This window comes from Clarias gariepinus, chromosome 8 (assembly GCF_024256425.1).
Source record: "Clarias gariepinus isolate MV-2021 ecotype Netherlands chromosome 8, CGAR_prim_01v2, whole genome shotgun sequence".
Taxonomy (NCBI): domain Eukaryota; kingdom Metazoa; phylum Chordata; class Actinopteri; order Siluriformes; family Clariidae; genus Clarias; species Clarias gariepinus.
This window is the reverse complement of record NC_071107.1, coordinates 34,367,991-34,385,843: the sequence shown is the minus strand read 5'-3', so window position 1 is coordinate 34,385,843 and position 17,853 is coordinate 34,367,991. Positions and strand designations below refer to the sequence as shown.

Sequence of the window (17,853 nt, the reverse complement as noted above, 5' to 3'; positions counted from 1 at the left end):
CCTGAAGGAGTCACGGCAAAGTGCAAAACGTCTCCCCGTCGGGGAATCGAACCCCGGTCTTCCGCGTGACAGGCGGAGATACTGTCCACTATACTAACGAGGAGAAGGTGAAAGCTTCATGCAATGACGGACCACACTTTAAACGGAACGAAAAATACGCAACCAGGCCAAGGAACTTCGATTAAGCTGTGCACTCTGATTTGCATCGTCTTCATCATTGCCTACACCATTTTATCCTGTATACAGGGCCCCCGGGGACCTGAAGCCTATCCCATGACATTCAGGGCAGGGGGCAGGTTACACCCTGCATAGGGTGCATTCAGGAATGTTGAATCCATTGCATGGACACATTTAGGAATGTCTTTAACATTCCTCAATGTGTCCAAACCACACAATTACTATGTCCTCCACTTTGGCTTTCCTCTTGCTCTCAAACCTCGTAGATTGTAGCTGCAATGGCTACGCCCTCTCCTCAGGGCTTCTCTTTCTCTCAAACGTCGTAGTTCATTGGCTTTTCGAGACTGGAACAGGGCAGCTTGCACCAGGCAGGTTTGCCTCTCAGGGAAAATGAAAAAGGCCATACAAGTCGGCACGTCGTTCAGGGCGCTGAGAAGACACAAACTCGAATCGATCACGGACACTGGATTTGCAAGGCGACAACGCTAACCACTACACAACTGTGCCACACCCTCTGATATTTTGAGTCTGAAACGGATTTAAGCATTTCTTTCCACACTCACCAGTCGGTTGCTCTTTTGGCACGTTGGCTTTTCAAGCCTGGACCAGGGCAAATTGCTCCAGGCAGGTCTGCCTCTCAGTTGTATTGAGACTCTGGAACTGATACAGAATACAGCTGGGGGATTCGTCTTCAACATTCCCAAATCAGTCTTCCGAATAAGGGGGCCATTAATTAGTGGATTATTTTACTCTGGTGTTTTGTGAGCAGAGAAACTATGAGCATGTAGGAACTATTGTGTTAAATCGGAGGTCTAAGGCAGAGCAATTGATGCTGAGGGGAGCAGACTCAAGCCTCGGGACCTGAACGAGTCACGGCAAAGTGCAAAACGTCTCCCCGTCGGGGAATCGAACCCCGGTCTTCCGCGTGACAGGCGGAGATACTGTCCACTATACTAACGAGGAGAAGGTGAAAGCTTCATGCAATTACGGACCACACTTTAAACGGAACGAAAAATACGCAACCAGGCCAAGGAACTTCGATTAAGCTGTGCACTCTGATTTGCATCGTCTTCATCATTGCCTACACCATTTTATCCTGTATACAGGGCCCCCGGGGACCTGAAGCCTATCCCATGAGATTCAGGGCAGGGGGCAGGTTACACCCTGCATAGGGTGCATTCAGGAATGTTGAATCCATTGCATGGACACATTTAGGAATGTCTTTAACATTCCTCAATGTGTCCAAACCACACAATTACTATGTCCTCCACTTTGGCTTTCCTCTTGCTCTCAAACCTCGTAGATTGTAGCTGCAATGGCTACGCCCTCTCCTCAGGGCTTCTCTTTCTCTCAAACGTCGTAGTTCATTGGCTTTTCGAGACTGGAACAGGGCAGCTTGCACCAGGCAGGTTTGCCTCTCAGGGAAAATGAAAAAGGCCATACAAGTCGGCACGTCGTTCAGGGCGCTGAGAAGACAGAAACTCGAATCGATCACGGACACTGGATTTGCAAGGCGACAACGCTAACCACTACACAACTGTGCCACACCCTCTGATATTCTGAGTCTGAAACGGATTTAAGCATTTCTTTCCACACTCACCAGTCGGTTGCTCTTTTGGCACGTTGGCTTTTCAAGCCTGGACCAGGGCAAATTGCTCCAGGCAGGTCTGCCTCTCAGTTGTATTGAGACTCTGGAACTGATACAGAATACAGCTGGGGGATTCGTCTTCAACATTCCCAAATCAGTCTTCCGAATAAGGGGGCCATTAATTAGTGGATTATTTTACTCTGGTGTTTTGTGAGCAGAGAAACTATGAGCATGTAGGAACTATCGTGTTAAATCGGAGGTCTAAGGCAGAGCAATTGATGCTGAGGGGAGCAGAAACAAGCCTCGGGACCTGAAGGAGTCACGGCAAAATGCAGAACGTCTCCACGTCGGGGAATCGAACCCCGGTCTTTCGCGTGACAGGCGGAGATACTGTCCACTATACTAACGAGGAGAAGGTGAAAGCTTCATGCAATTACGGACCACACTTTAAACGGAACGAAAAATACGCAACCAGGCCAAGGAACTTCGATTAAGCTGTGCACTCTGATTTGCATCGTCTTCATCATTGCCTACACCATTTTATCCTGTATACAGGGCCCCCGGGGACCTGAAGCCTATCCCATGACATTCAGGGCAGGGGGCAGGTTACACCCTGCATAGGGTGCATTCAGGAATGTTGAATCCATTGCATGGACACATTTAGGAATGTCTTAAACATTCCTCAATGTGTCCAAACCACACAATTACTATGTCCTCCACTTTGGCTTTCCTCTTGCTCTCAAACCTCGTAGATTGTAGCTGCAATGGCTACGCCCTCTCCTCAGGGCTTCTCTTTCTCTCAAACGTCGTAGTTCATTGGCTTTTCGAGACTGGAACAGGGCAGCTTGCACCTGGCAGGTTTGCCTCTCAGGGAAAATGAAAAAGGCCATACAAGTCGGCACGTCGTTCAGGGCGCTGAGAAGACACAAACTCGAATCGATCCCGGACCCTGGATTTGCAAGGCGACAATGCTAACCACTACACAACTGTGCCACACCCTCTGATATTCTGAGTCTGAAACGGATTTAAGCATTTCTTTCCACACTCACCAGTCGGTTGCTCTTTTGGCACGTTGGCTTTTTAAGCCTGGACCAGGGCAAATTGCTCCAGGCAGGTCTGCCTCTCAGTTGTATTGAGACTCTGGAACTGATACAGAATACAGCTGGGGGATTCGTCTTCAACATTCCCAAATCAGTCTTCCGAATAAGGGGGCCATTAATTAGTGGATTATTTTACTCTGGTGTTTTGTGAGCAGAGAAACTATGAGCATGTAGGAACTATTGTGTTAAATCGGAGGTCTAAGGCAGAGCAATTGATGCTGAGGGGAGCAGACACAAGCCTCGGGACCTGAAGGAGTCACGGCAAAGTGCAAAACGTCTCCCCGTCGGGGAATCGAACCCCGGTCTTCCGCGTGACAGGCGGAGATACTGTCCACTATACTAACGAGGAGAAGGTGAAAGCTTCATGCAATGACGGACCACACTTTAAACGGAACGAAAAATACGCAACCAGGCCAAGGAACTTCGATTAAGCTGTGCACTCTGATTTGCATCGTCTTCATCATTGCCTACACCATTTTATCCTGTATACAGGGCCCCCGGGGACCTGAAGCCTATCCCATGAGATTCAGGGCAGGAGGCAGGTTACACCCTGCATAGGGTGCATTCAGGAATGTTGAATCCATTGCATGGACACATTTAGGAATGTCTTTAACATTGCTCAATGTGTCCAAACCACACAATTACTATGTCCTCCACTTTGGCTTTCCTCTTGCTCTCAAACCTCGTAGATTGTAGCTGCAATGGCTACGCCCTCTCCTCAGGGCTTCTCTTTCTCTCAAACGTCGTAGTTCATTGGCTTTTCGAGACTGGAACAGGGCAGCTTGCACCAGGCAGGTTTGCCTCTCAGGGAAAATGAAAAAGGCCATAAAAGTCGGCACGTCGTTCAGGGCGCTGAGAAGACACAAACTCGAATCGATCACGGACACTGGATTTGCAAGGCGACAACGCTAACCACTACACAACTGTGCCACACCCTCTGATATTCTAAGTCTGAAACGGATTTAAGCATTTCTTTCCACACTCACCAGTCGGTTGCTCTTTTGGCACGTTGGCTTTTCAAGCCTGGACCAGGGCAAATTGCTCCAGGCAGGTCTGCCTCTCAGTTGTATTGAGACTCTGGAACTGATACAGAATACAGCTGGGGGATTCGTCTTCAACATTCCCAAATCAGTCTTCCGAATAAGGGGGCCATTAATTAGTGGATTATTTTACTCTGGTGTTTTGTGAGCAGAGAAACTATGAGCATGTAGGAACTATTGTGTTAAATCGGAGGTCTAAGGCAGAGCAATTGATGCTGAGGGGAGCAGACTCAAGCCTCGGGACCTGAACGAGTCACGGCAAAGTGCAAAACGTCTCCCCGTCGGGGAATCGAACCCCGGTCTTCCGCGTGACAGGCGGAGATACTGTCCACTATACTAACGAGGAGAAGGTGAAAGCTTCATGCAATTAAGGACCACACTTTGAACGGAACGAAAAATACGCAACCAGACCAAGGAACTTCGATTAAGCTGTGCACTCTGATTTGCATCGTCTTCATCATTGCCTACACCATTTTATCCTGTATACAGGGCCCCCGGGGACCTGAAGCCTATCCCATGAGATTCAGGGCAGGAGGCAGGTTACACCCTGCATAGGGTGCATTCAGGAATGTTGAATCCATTGCATGGACACATTTAGGAATGTCTTTAACATTGCTCAATGTGTCCAAACCACACAATTACTATGTCCTCCACTTTGGCTTTCCTCTTGCTCTCAAACCTCGTAGATTGTAGCTGCAATGGCTACGCCCTCTCCTCAGGGCTTCTCTTTCTCTCAAACGTCGTAGTTCATTGGCTTTTCGAGACTGGAACAGGGCAGCTTGCACCAGGCAGGTTTGCCTCTCAGGGAAAATGAAAAAGGCCATACAAGTCGGCACGTCGTTCAGGGCGCTGAGAAGACACAAACTCGAATCGATCACGGACACTGGATTTGCAAGGCGACAACGCTAACCACTACACAACTGTGCCACACCCTCTGATATTCTGAGTCTGAAACGGATTTAAGCATTTCTTTCCACACTCACCAGTCGGTTGCTCTTTTGGCACGTTGGCTTTTCAAGCCTGGACCAGGGCAAATTGCTCCAGGCAGGTCTGCCTCTCAGTTGTATTGAGACTCTGGAACTGATACAGAATACAGCTGGGGGATTCGTCTTCAACATTCCCAAATCAGTCTTCCGAATAAGGGGGCCATTAATTAGTGGATTATTTTACTCTGGTGTTTTGTGAGCAGAGAAACTATGAGCATGTAGGAACTATTGTGTTAAATCGGAGGTCTAAGGCAGAGCAATTGATGCTGAGGGGAGCAGACACAAGCCTCGGGACCTGAACGAGTCACGGCAAAGTGCAAAACGTCTCCCCGTCGGGGAATCGAACCCCGGTCTTCCGCGTGACAGGCGGAGATACTGTCCACTATACTAACGAGGAGAAGGTGAAAGCTTCATGCAATGACGGACCACACTTTGAACGGAACGAAAAATACGCAACCAGGCCAAGGAACTTCGATTAAGCTGTGCACTCTGATTTGCATCGTCTTCATCATTGCCTACACCATTTTATCCTGTATACAGGGCCCCCGGGGACCTGAAGCCTATCCCATGAGATTCAGGGCAGGGGGCAGGTTACACCCTGCATAGGGTGCATTCAGGAATGTTGAATCCATTGCATGGACACATTTAGGAATGTCTTTAACATTCCTCAATGTGTCCAAACCACACAATTACTATGTCCTCCACTTTGGCTTTCCTCTTGCTCTCAAACCTCGTAGATTGTAGCTGCAATGGCTACGCCCTCTCCTCAGGGCTTCTCTTTCTCTCAAACGTCGTAGTTCATTGGCTTTTCGAGACTGGAACAGGGCAGCTTGCACCTGGCAGGTTTGCCTCTCAGGGAAAATGAAAAAGGCCATACAAGTCGGCACGTCGTTCAGGGCGCTGAGAAGACACAAACTCGAATCGATCCCGGACCCTGGATTTGCAAGGCGACAACGCTAACCACTACACAACTGTGCCACACCCTCTGATATTCTGAGTCTGAAACGGATTTAAGCATTTCTTTCCACACTCACCAGTCGGTTGCTCTTTTGGCACATTGGCTTTTCAAGCCTGGACCAGGGCAAATTGCTCCAGGCAGGTCTGCCTCTCAGTTGTAATGAGACTCTGGAACTGATACAGAATACAGCTGGGGGATTCGTCTTCAACATTCTCAAATCAGTCTTCCGAATAAGGGGGCCATTAATTAGTGGATTATTTTACTCTGGTGTTTTGTGAGCAGAGAAACTATGAGCATGTAGGATCTATTGTGTTAAATCGGAGGTCTAAGGCAGAGCAATTGATGCTGAGGGGAGCAGACACAAGCCTCGGGACCTGAACGAGTCACGGCAAAGTGCAAAACGTCTCCCCGTCGGGGAATCGAACCCCGGTCTTCCGCGTGACAGGCGGAGATACTGTCCACTATACTAACGAGGAGAAGGTGAAAGCTTCATGCAATTAAGGACCACACTTTGAACGGAACGAAAAATACGCAACCAGGCCAAGGAACTTCGATTAAGCTGTGCACTCTGATTTGCATCGTCTTCATCATTGCCTACACCATTTTATCCTGTATACAGGGCCCCCGGGGACCTGAAGCCTATCCCATGAGATTCAGGGCAGGAGGCAGGTTACACCCTGCATAGGGTGCATTCAGGAATGTTGAATCCATTGCATGGACACATTTAGGAATGTCTTTAACATTCCTCAATGTGTCCAAACCACACAATTACTATGTCCTCCACTTTGGCTTTCCTCTTGCTCTCAAACCTCGTAGATTGTAGCTGCAATGGCTACGCCCTCTCCTCAGGGCTTCTCTTTCTCTCAAACGTCGTAGTTCATTGGCTTTTCGAGACTGGAACAGGGCAGCTTGCACCAGGCAGGTTTGCCTCTCAGGGAAAATGAAAAAGGCCATACAAGTCGGCACGTCGTTCAGGGCGCTGAGAAGACACAAACTCGAATCGATCACGGACACTGGATTTGCAAGGCGACAACGCTAACCACTACACAACTGTGCCACACCCTCTGATATTCTGAGTCTGAAACGGATTTAAGCATTTCTTTCCACACTCACCAGTCGGTTGCTCTTTTGGCACGTTGGCTTTTCAAGCCTGGACCAGGGCAAATTGCTCCAGGCAGGTCTGCCTCTCAGTTGTATTGAGACTCTGGAACTGATACAGAATACAGCTGGGGGATTCGTCTTCAACATTCCCAAATCAGTCTTCCGAATAAGGGGGCCATTAATTAGTGGATTATTTTACTCTGGTGTTTTGTGAGCAGAGAAACTATGAGCATGTAGGAACTATCGTGTTAAATCGGAGGTCTAAGGCAGAGCAATTGATGCTGAGGGGAGCAGAAACAAGCCTCGGGACCTGAACGAGTCACGGCAAAGTGCAAAACGTCTCCCCGTCGGGGAATCGAACCCCGGTCTTCCGCGTGACAGGCGGAGATACTGTCCACTATACTAACGAGGAGAAGGTGAAAGCTTCATGCAATTAAGGACCACACTTTGAACGGAACGAAAAATACGCAACCAGGCCAAGGAACTTCGATTAAGCTGTGCACTCTGATTTGCATCGTCTTCATCATTGCCTACACCATTTTATCCTGTATACAGGGCCCCCGGGGACCTGAAGCCTATCCCATGAGATTCAGGGCAGGGGGCAGGTTACACCCTGCATAGGGTGCATTCAGGAATGTTGAATCCATTGCATGGACACATTTAGGAATGTCTTTAACATTCCTCAATGTGTCCAAACCACACAATTACTATGTCCTCCACTTTGGCTTTCCTCTTGCTCTCAAACCTCGTAGATTGTAGCTGCAATGGCTACGCCCTCTCCTCAGGGCTTCTCTTTCTCTCAAACGTCGTAGTTCATTGGCTTTTCGAGACTGGAACAGGGCAGCTTGCACCAGGCAGGTTTGCCTCTCAGGGAAAATGAAAAAGGCCATACAAGTCGGCACGTCGTTCAGGGCGCTGAGAAGACACAAACTCGAATCGATCACGGACACTGGATTTGCAAGGCGACAACGCTAACCACTACACAACTGTGCCACACCCTCTGATATTCTGAGTCTGAAACGGATTTAAGCATTTCTTTCCACACTCACCAGTCGGTTGCTCTTTTGGCACGTTGGCTTTTCAAGCCTGGACCAGGGCAAATTGCTCCAGGCAGGTCTGCCTCTCAGTTGTATTGAGACTCTGGAACTGATACAGAATACAGCTGGGGGATTCGTCTTCAACATTCCCAAATCAGTCTTCCGAATAAGGGGGCCATTAATTAGTGGATTATTTTACTCTGGTGTTTTGTGAGCAGAGAAACTATGAGCATGTAGGATCTATTGTGTTAAATCGGAGGTCTAAGGCAGAGCAATTGATGCTGAGGGGAGCAGACACAAGCCTCGGGACCTGAACGAGTCACGGAAAAGTGCAAAAAACGTCTCCCCGTCGGGGAATCGAACCCCGGTCTTCCGCGTGACAGGCGGAGATACTGTCCACTATACTAACGAGGAGAAGGTGAAAGCTTCATGCAATTAAGGACCACACTTTGAACGGAACGAAAAATACGCAACCAGGCCAAGGAACTTCGATTAAGCTATGCACTCTGATTTGCATCGTCTTCATCATTGCCTACACCATTTTATCCTGTATACGGGGCCCCCGGGGACCTGAAGCCTATCCCATGAGATTCAGGGCAGGAGGCAGGTTACACCCTGCATAGGGTGCATTCAGGAATGTTGAATCCATTGCATGGACACATTTAGGAATGTCTTTAACATTGCTCAATGTGTCCAAACCACACAATTACTATGTCCTCCACTTTGGCTTTCCTCTTGCTCTCAAACCTCGTAGATTGTAGCTGCAATGGCTACGCCCTCTCCTCAGGGCTTCTCTTTCTCTCAAACGTCGTAGTTCATTGGCTTTTCGAGACTGGAACAGGGCAGCTTGCACCAGGCAGGTTTGCCTCTCAGGGAAAATGAAAAAGGCCATACAAGTCGGCACGTCGTTCAGGGCGCTGAGAAGACACAAACTCGAATCGATCACGGACACTGGATTTGCAAGGCGACAACGCTAACCACTACACAACTGTGCCACACCCTCTGATATTCTGAGTCTGAAACGGATTTAAGCATTTCTTTCCACACTCACCAGTCGGTTGCTCTTTTGGCACGTTGGCTTTTTAAGCCTGGACCAGGGCAAATTGCTCCAGGCAGGTCTGCCTCTCAGTTGTATTGAGACTCTGGAACTGATACAGAATACAGCTGGGGGATTCGTCTTCAACATTCCCAAATCAGTCTTCCGAATAAGGGGGCCATTAATTAGTGGATTATTTTACTCTGGTGTTTTGTGAGCAGAGAAACTATGAGCATGTAGGAACTATTGTGTTAAATCGGAGGTCTAAGGCAGAGCAATTGATGCTGAGGGGAGCAGACACAAGCCTCGGGACCTGAAGGAGTCACGGCAAAGTGCAAAACGTCTCCCCGTCGGGGAATCGAACCCCGGTCTTCCGCGTGACAGGCGGAGATACTGTCCACTATACTAACGAGGAGAAGGTGAAAGCTTCATGCAATGACGGACCACACTTTAAACGGAACGAAAAATACGCAACCAGGCCAAGGAACTTCGATTAAGCTGTGCACTCTGATTTGCATCGTCTTCATCATTGCCTACACCATTTTATCCTGTATACAGGGCCCCCGGGGACCTGAAGCCTATCCCATGAGATTCAGGGCAGGAGGCAGGTTACACCCTGCATAGGGTGCATTCAGGAATGTTGAATCCATTGCATGGACACATTTAGGAATGTCTTTAACATTCCTCAATGTGTCCAAACCACACAATTACTATGTCCTCCACTTTGGCTTTCCTCTTGCTCTCAAACCTCGTAGATTGTAGCTGCAATGGCTACGCCCTCTCCTCAGGGCTTCTCTTTCTCTCAAACGTCGTAGTTCATTGGCTTTTCGAGACTGGAACAGGGCAGCTTGCACCAGGCAGGTTTGCCTCTCAGGGAAAATGAAAAAGGCCATACAAGTCGGCACGTCGTTCAGGGCGCTGAGAAGACACAAACTCGAATCGATCACGGACACTGGATTTGCAAGGCGACAACGCTAACCACTACACAACTGTGCCACACCCTCTGATATTCTGAGTCTGAAACGGATTTAAGCATTTCTTTCCACACTCACCAGTCGGTTGCTCTTTTGGCACGTTGGCTTTTTAAGCCTGGACCAGGGCAAATTGCTCCAGGCAGGTCTGCCTCTCAGTTGTATTGAGACTCTGGAACTGATACAGAATACAGCTGGGGGATTCGTCTTCAACATTCCCAAATCAGTCTTCCGAATAAGGGGGCCATTAATTAGTGGATTATTTTACTCTGGTGTTTTGTGAGCAGAGAAACTATGAGCATGTAGGAACTATTGTGTTAAATCGGAGGTCTAAGGCAGAGCAATTGATGCTGAGGGGAGCAGACACAAGCCTCGGGACCTGAAGGAGTCACGGCAAAGTGCAAAACGTCTCCCCGTCGGGGAATCGAACCCCGGTCTTCCGCGTGACAGGCGGAGATACTGTCCACTATACTAACGAGGAGAAGGTGAAAGCTTCATGCAATGACGGACCACACTTTAAACGGAACGAAAAATACGCAACCAGGCCAAGGAACTTCGATTAAGCTGTGCACTCTGATTTGCATCGTCTTCATCATTGCCTACACCATTTTATCCTGTATACAGGGCCCCCGGGGACCTGAAGCCTATCCCATGAGATTCAGGGCAGGAGGCAGGTTACACCCTGCATAGGGTGCATTCAGGAATGTTGAATCCATTGCATGGACACATTTAGGAATGTCTTTAACATTCCTCAATGTGTCCAAACCACACAATTACTATGTCCTCCACTTTGGCTTTCCTCTTGCTCTCAAACCTCGTAGATTGTAGCTGCAATGGCTACGCCCTCTCCTCAGGGCTTCTCTTTCTCTCAAACGTCGTAGTTCATTGGCTTTTCGAGACTGGAACAGGGCAGCTTGCACCTGGCAGGTTTGCCTCTCAGGGAAAATGAAAAAGGCCATACAAGTCGGCACGTCGTTCAGGGCGCTGAGAAGACACAAACTCGAATCGATCCCGGACCCTGGATTTGCAAGGCGACAACGCTAACCACTACACAACTGTGCCACACCCTCTGATATTCTGAGTCTGAAACGGATTTAAGCATTTCTTTCCACACTCACCAGTCGGTTGCTCTTTTGGCACGTTGGCTTTTTAAGCCTGGACCAGGGCAAATTGCTCCAGGCAGGTCTGCCTCTCAGTTGTATTGAGACTCTGGAACTGATACAGAATACAGCTGGGGGATTCGTCTTCAACATTCCCAAATCAGTCTTCCGAATAAGGGGGCCATTAATTAGTGGATTATTTTACTCTGGTGTTTTGTGAGCAGAGAAACTATGAGCATGTAGGAACTATTGTGTTAAATCGGAGGTCTAAGGCAGAGCAATTGATGCTGAGGGGAGCAGACACAAGCCTCGGGACCTGAACGAGTCACGGCAAAGTGCAAAACGTCTCCCCGTCGGGGAATCGGACCCCGGTCTTCCGCGTGACAGGCGGAGATACTGTCCACTATACTAACGAGGAGAAGGTGAAAGCTTCATGCAATTAAGGACCACACTTTGAACGGAACGAAAAATACGCAACCAGGCCAAGGAACTTCGATTAAGCTGTGCACTCTGATTTGCATCGTCTTCATCATTGCCTACACCATTTTATCCTGTATACAGGGCCCCCGGGGACCTGAAGCCTATCCCATGAGATTCAGGGCAGGAGGCAGGTTACACCCTGCATAGGGTGCATTCAGGAATGTTGAATCCATTGCATGGACACATTTAGGAATGTCTTTAACATTGCTCAATGTGTCCAAACCACACAATTACTATGTCCTCCACTTTGGCTTTCCTCTTGCTCTCAAACCTCGTAGATTGTAGCTGCAATGGCTACGCCCTCTCCTCAGGGCTTCTCTTTCTCTCAAACGTCGTAGTTCATTGGCTTTTCGAGACTGGAACAGGGCAGCTTGCACCTGGCAGGTTTGCCTCTCAGGGAAAATGAAAAAGGCCATACAAGTCGGCACGTCGTTCAGGGCGCTGAGAAGACACAAACTCGAATCGATCCCGGACCCTGGATTTGCAAGGCGACAACGCTAACCACTACACAACTGTGCCACACCCTCTGATATTCTGAGTCTGAAACGGATTTAAGCATTTCTTTCCACACTCACCAGTCGGTTGCTCTTTTGGCACGTTGGCTTTTTAAGCCTGGACCAGGGCAAATTGCTCCAGGCAGGTCTGCCTCTCAGTTGTATTGAGACTCTGGAACTGATACAGAATACAGCTGGGGGATTCGTCTTCAACATTCCCAAATCAGTCTTCCGAATAAGGGGGCCATTAATTAGTGGATTATTTTACTCTGGTGTTTTGTGAGCAGAGAAACTATGAGCATGTAGGAACTATTGTGTTAAATCGGAGGTCTAAGGCAGAGCAATTGATGCTGAGGGGAGCAGACACAAGCCTCGGGACCTGAAGGAGTCACGGCAAAGTGCAAAACGTCTCCCCGTCGGGGAATCGAACCCCGGTCTTCCGCGTGACAGGCGGAGATACTGTCCACTATACTAACGAGGAGAAGGTGAAAGCTTCATGCAATTACGGACCACACTTTGAACGGAACGAAAAATACGCAACCAGGCCAAGGAACTTCGATTAAGCTGTGCACTCTGATTTGCATCGTCTTCATCATTGCCTACACCATTTTATCCTGTATACAGGGCCCCCGGGGACCTGAAGCCTATCCCATGAGATTCAGGGCAGGAGGCAGGTTACACCCTGCATAGGGTGCATTCAGGAATGTTGAATCCATTGCATGGACACATTTAGGAATGTCTTTAACATTGCTCAATGTGTCCAAACCACACAATTACTATGTCCTCCACTTTGGCTTTCCTCTTGCTCTCAAACCTCGTAGATTGTAGCTGCAATGGCTACGCCCTCTCCTCAGGGCTTCTCTTTCTCTCAAACGTCGTAGTTCATTGGCTTTTCGAGACTGGAACAGGGCAGCTTGCACCAGGCAGGTTTGCCTCTCAGGGAAAATGAAAAAGGCCATACAAGTCGGCACGTCGTTCAGGGCGCTGAGAAGACACAAACTCGAATCGATCACGGACACTGGATTTGCAAGGCGACAACGCTAACCACTACACAACTGTGCCACACCCTCTGATATTCTGAGTCTGAAACGGATTTAAGCATTTCTTTCCACACTCACCAGTCGGTTGCTCTTTTGGCACGTTGGCTTTTCAAGCCTGGACCAGGGCAAATTGCTCCAGGCAGGTCTGCCTCTCAGTTGTATTGAGACTCTGGAACTGATACAGAATACAGCTGGGGGATTCGTCTTCAACATTCCCAAATCAGTCTTCCGAATAAGGGGGCCATTAATTAGTGGATTATTTTACTCTGGTGTTTTGTGAGCAGAGAAACTATGAGCATGTAGGAACTATTGTGTTAAATCGGAGGTCTAAGGCAGAGCAATTGATGCTGAGGGGAGCAGACTCAAGCCTCGGGACCTGAACGAGTCACGGCAAAGTGCAAAACGTCTCCCCGTCGGGGAATCGAACCCCGGTCTTCCGCGTGACAGGCGGAGATACTGTCCACTATACTAACGAGGAGAAGGTGAAAGCTTCATGCAATTAAGGACCACACTTTGAACGGAACGAAAAATACGCAACCAGGCCAAGGAACTTCGATTAAGCTGTGCACTCTGATTTGCATCGTCTTCATCATTGCCTACACCATTTTATCCTGTATACGGGGCCCCCGGGGACCTGAAGCCTATCCCATGAGATTCAGGGCAGGAGGCAGGTTACACCCTGCATAGGGTGCATTCAGGAATGTTGAATCCATTGCATGGACACATTTAGGAATGTCTTTAACATTGCTCAATGTGTCCAAACCACACAATTACTATGTCCTCCACTTTGGCTTTCCTCTTGCTCTCAAACCTCGTAGATTGTAGCTGCAATGGCTACGCCCTCTCCTCAGGGCTTCTCTTTCTCTCAAACGTCGTAGTTCATTGGCTTTTCGAGACTGGAACAGGGCAGCTTGCACCAGGCAGGTTTGCCTCTCAGGGAAAATTAAAAAAGGCCATACAAGTCGGCACGTCGTTCAGGGCGCTGAGAAGATACAAACTCGAATCGATCACGGACACTGGATTTGCAAGGCGACAACGCTAACCACTACACAACTGTGCCACACCCTCTGATATTCTGAGTCTGAAACGGATTTAAGCATTTCTTTCCACACTCACCAGTCGGTTGCTCTTTTGGCACGTTGGCTTTTCAAGCCTGGACCAGGGCAAATTGCTCCAGGCAGGTCTGCCTCTCAGTTGTATTGAGACTCTGGAACTGATACAGAATACAGCTGGGGGATTCGTCTTCAACATTCCCAAATCAGTCTTCCGAATAAGGGGGCCATTAATTAGTGGATTATTTTACTCTGGTGTTTTGTGAGCAGAGAAACTATGAGCATGTAGGAACTATTGTGTTAAATCGGAGGTCTAAGGCAGAGCAATTGATGCTGAGGGGAGCAGACTCAAGCCTCGGGACCTGAACGAGTCACGGCAAAGTGCAAAACGTCTCCCCGTCGGGGAATCGAACCCCGGTCTTCCGCGTGACAGGCGGAGATACTGTCCACTATACTAACGAGGAGAAGGTGAAAGCTTCATGCAATTAAGGACCACACTTTGAACGGAACGAAAAATACGCAACCAGGCCAAGGAACTTCGATTAAGCTGTGCACTCTGATTTGCATCGTCTTCATCATTGCCTACACCATTTTATCCTGTATACAGGGCCCCCGGGGACCTGAAGCCTATCCCATGAGATTCAGGGCAGGAGGCAGGTTACACCCTGCATAGGGTGCATTCAGGAATGTTGAATCCATTGCATGGACACATTTAGGAATGTCTTTAACATTCCTCAATGTGTCCAAACCACACAATTACTATGTCCTCCACTTTGGCTTTCCTCTTGCTCTCAAACCTCGTAGATTGTAGCTGCAATGGCTACGCCCTCTCCTCAGGGCTTCTCTTTCTCTCAAACGTCGTAGTTCATTGGCTTTTCGAGACTGGAACAGGGCAGCTTGCACCAGGCAGGTTTGCCTCTCAGGGAAAATGAAAAAGGCCATACAAGTCGGCACGTCGTTCAGGGCGCTGAGAAGACACAAACTCGAATCGATCACGGACACTGGATTTGCAAGGCGACAACGCTAACCACTACACAACTGTGCCACACCCTCTGATATTCTGAGTCTGAAACGGATTTAAGCATTTCTTTCCACACTCACCAGTCGGTTGCTCTTTTGGCACGTTGGCTTTTCAAGCCTGGACCAGGGCAAATTGCTCCAGGCAGGTCTGCCTCTCAGTTGTATTGAGACTCTGGAACTGATACAGAATACAGCTGGGGGATTCGTCTTCAACATTCCCAAATCAGTCTTCCGAATAAGGGGGCCATTAATTAGTGGATTATTTTACTCTGGTGTTTTGTGAGCAGAGAAACTATGAGCATGTAGGAACTATTGTGTTAAATCGGAGGTCTAAGGCAGAGCAATTGATGCTGAGGGGAGCAGACTCAAGCCTCGGGACCTGAACGAGTCACGGCAAAGTGCAAAACGTCTCCCCGTCAGGGAATCGAACCCCGGTCTTCCGCGTGACAGGCGGAGATACTGTCCACTATACTAACGAGGAGAAGGTGAAAGCTTCATGCAATTAAGGACCACACTTTGAACGGAACGAAAAATACGCAACCAGACCAAGGAACTTCGATTAAGCTGTGCACTCTGATTTGCATCGTCTTCATCATTGCCTACACCATTTTATCCTGTATACAGGGCCCCCGGGGACCTGAAGCCTATCCCATGAGATTCAGGGCAGGAGGCAGGTTACACCCTGCATAGGGTGCATTCAGGAATGTTGAATCCATTGCATGGACACATTTAGGAATGTCTTTAACATTGCTCAATGTGTCCAAACCACACAATTACTATGTCCTCCACTTTGGCTTTCCTCTTGCTCTCAAACCTCGTAGATTGTAGCTGCAATGGCTACGCCCTCTCCTCAGGGCTTCTCTTTCTCTCAAACGTCGTAGTTCATTGGCTTTTCGAGACTGGAACAGGGCAGCTTGCACCAGGCAGGTTTGCCTCTCAGGGAAAATGAAAAAGGCCATACAAGTCGGCACGTCGTTCAGGGCGCTGAGAAGACACAAACTCGAATCGATCACGGACACTGGATTTGCAAGGCGACAACGCTAACCACTACACAACTGTGCCACACCCTCTGATATTCTGAGTCTGAAACGGATTTAAGCATTTCTTTCCACACTCACCAGTCGGTTGCTCTTTTGGCACGTTGGCTTTTCAAGCCTGGACCAGGGCAAATTGCTCCAGGCAGGTCTGCCTCTCAGTTGTATTGAGACTCTGGAACTGATACAGAATACAGCTGGGGGATTCGTCTTCAACATTCCCAAATCAGTCTTCCGAATAAGGGGGCCATTAATTAGTGGATTATTTTACTCTGGTGTTTTGTGAGCAGAGAAACTATGAGCATGTAGGAACTATCGTGTTAAATCGGAGGTCTAAGGCAGAGCAATTGATGCTGAGGGGAGCAGAAACAAGCCTCGGGACCTGAACGAGTCACGGCAAAGTGCAAAAAGTCTCCCCGTCGGGGAATCGAACCCCGGTCTTCCGCGTGACAGGCGGAGATACTGTCCACTATACTAACGAGGAGAAGGTGAAAGCTTCATGCAATTAAGGACCACACTTTGAACGGAACGAAAAATACGCAACCAGGCCAAGGAACTTCGATTAAGCTGTGCACTCTGATTTGCATCGTCTTCATCATTGCCTACACCATTTTATCCTGTATACGGGGCCCCCGGGGACCTGAAGCCTATCCCATGAGATTCAGGGCAGGAGGCAGGTTACACCCTGCATAGGGTGCATTCAGGAATGTTGAATCCATTGCATGGACACATTTAGGAATGTCTTTAACATTGCTCAATGTGTCCAAACCACACAATTACTATGTCCTCCACTTTGGCTTTCCTCTTGCTCTCAAACCTCGTAGATTGTAGCTGCAATGGCTACGCCCTCTCCTCAGGGCTTCTCTTTCTCACAAACGTCGTAGTTCATTGGCTTTTCGAGACTGGAACAGGGCAGCTTGCACCTGGCAGGTTTGCCTCTCAGGGAAAATGAAAAAGGCCATACAAGTCGGCACGTCGTTCAGGGCGCTGAGAAGACACAAACTCGAATCGATCACGGACACTGGATTTGCAAGGCGACAACGCTAACCACTACACAACTGTGCCACACCCTCTGATATTCTGAGTCTGAAACGGATTTAAGCATTTCTTTCCACACTCACCAGTCGGTTGCTCTTTTGGCACGTTGGCTTTTCAAGCCTGGACCAGGGCAAATTGCTCCAGGCAGGTCTGCCTCTCAGTTGTATTGAGACTCTGGAACTGATACAGAATACAGCTGGGGGATTCGTCTTCAACATTCCCAAATCAGTCTTCCGAATAAGGGGGCCATTAATTAGTGGATTATTTTACTCTGGTGTTTTGTGAGCAGAGAAACTATGAGCATGTAGGAACTATTGTGTTAAATCGGAGGTCTAAGGCAGAGCAATTGATGCTGAGGGGAGCAGACTCAAGCCTCGGGACCTGAACGAGTCACGGCAAAGTGCAAAACGTCTCCCCGTCGGGGAATCGAAACCCGGTCTTCCGCGTGACAGGCGGAGATACTGTCCACTATACTAACGAGGAGAAGGTGAAAGCTTCATGCAATTAAGGACCACACTTTGAACGGAACGAAAAATACGCAACCAGGCCAAGGAACTTCGATTAAGCTGTGCACTCTGATTTGCATCGTCTTCATCATTGC

General features: G+C 48.6%; 14 non-coding genes across 14 annotated transcripts; all 14 read right to left on the bottom strand.

Annotated features, from left to right (window-relative positions):
• Nucleotides 1-31: 31 nt before the first annotated feature.
• On the bottom strand, nucleotides 32-103 carry trnad-guc (transfer RNA aspartic acid (anticodon GUC)). The gene has a single exon. It is a non-coding gene; the product is annotated as a tRNA-Asp (tRNA).
• Nucleotides 104-1,068: 965 nt separating this feature from the next.
• Nucleotides 1,069-1,140, bottom strand: trnad-guc (transfer RNA aspartic acid (anticodon GUC)). Its single transcript has one exon. It is a non-coding gene; the product is annotated as a tRNA-Asp (tRNA).
• Nucleotides 1,141-3,142: 2,002 nt separating this feature from the next.
• On the bottom strand, nucleotides 3,143-3,214 carry trnad-guc (transfer RNA aspartic acid (anticodon GUC)). Its single transcript has one exon. It is a non-coding gene; the product is annotated as a tRNA-Asp (tRNA).
• A 965-nt stretch (nucleotides 3,215-4,179) lies between these two features.
• On the bottom strand, nucleotides 4,180-4,251 carry trnad-guc (transfer RNA aspartic acid (anticodon GUC)). Its single transcript has one exon. It is a non-coding gene; the product is annotated as a tRNA-Asp (tRNA).
• Nucleotides 4,252-5,216: 965 nt separating this feature from the next.
• Nucleotides 5,217-5,288, bottom strand: trnad-guc (transfer RNA aspartic acid (anticodon GUC)). The gene has a single exon. It is a non-coding gene; the product is annotated as a tRNA-Asp (tRNA).
• A 965-nt stretch (nucleotides 5,289-6,253) lies between these two features.
• Nucleotides 6,254-6,325, bottom strand: trnad-guc (transfer RNA aspartic acid (anticodon GUC)). Its single transcript has one exon. It is a non-coding gene; the product is annotated as a tRNA-Asp (tRNA).
• A 965-nt stretch (nucleotides 6,326-7,290) lies between these two features.
• Nucleotides 7,291-7,362, bottom strand: trnad-guc (transfer RNA aspartic acid (anticodon GUC)). Its single transcript has one exon. It is a non-coding gene; the product is annotated as a tRNA-Asp (tRNA).
• A 967-nt stretch (nucleotides 7,363-8,329) lies between these two features.
• On the bottom strand, nucleotides 8,330-8,401 carry trnad-guc (transfer RNA aspartic acid (anticodon GUC)). The gene has a single exon. It is a non-coding gene; the product is annotated as a tRNA-Asp (tRNA).
• Nucleotides 8,402-9,366: 965 nt separating this feature from the next.
• On the bottom strand, nucleotides 9,367-9,438 carry trnad-guc (transfer RNA aspartic acid (anticodon GUC)). Its single transcript has one exon. It is a non-coding gene; the product is annotated as a tRNA-Asp (tRNA).
• Nucleotides 9,439-10,403: 965 nt separating this feature from the next.
• Nucleotides 10,404-10,475, bottom strand: trnad-guc (transfer RNA aspartic acid (anticodon GUC)). Its single transcript has one exon. It is a non-coding gene; the product is annotated as a tRNA-Asp (tRNA).
• Nucleotides 10,476-12,477: 2,002 nt separating this feature from the next.
• Nucleotides 12,478-12,549, bottom strand: trnad-guc (transfer RNA aspartic acid (anticodon GUC)). The gene has a single exon. It is a non-coding gene; the product is annotated as a tRNA-Asp (tRNA).
• A 965-nt stretch (nucleotides 12,550-13,514) lies between these two features.
• trnad-guc (transfer RNA aspartic acid (anticodon GUC)) lies at nucleotides 13,515-13,586 on the bottom strand. The gene has a single exon. It is a non-coding gene; the product is annotated as a tRNA-Asp (tRNA).
• Nucleotides 13,587-14,552: 966 nt separating this feature from the next.
• Nucleotides 14,553-14,624, bottom strand: trnad-guc (transfer RNA aspartic acid (anticodon GUC)). Its single transcript has one exon. It is a non-coding gene; the product is annotated as a tRNA-Asp (tRNA).
• Nucleotides 14,625-16,626: 2,002 nt separating this feature from the next.
• On the bottom strand, nucleotides 16,627-16,698 carry trnad-guc (transfer RNA aspartic acid (anticodon GUC)). The gene has a single exon. It is a non-coding gene; the product is annotated as a tRNA-Asp (tRNA).
• Nucleotides 16,699-17,853: the final 1,155 nt, after the last annotated feature.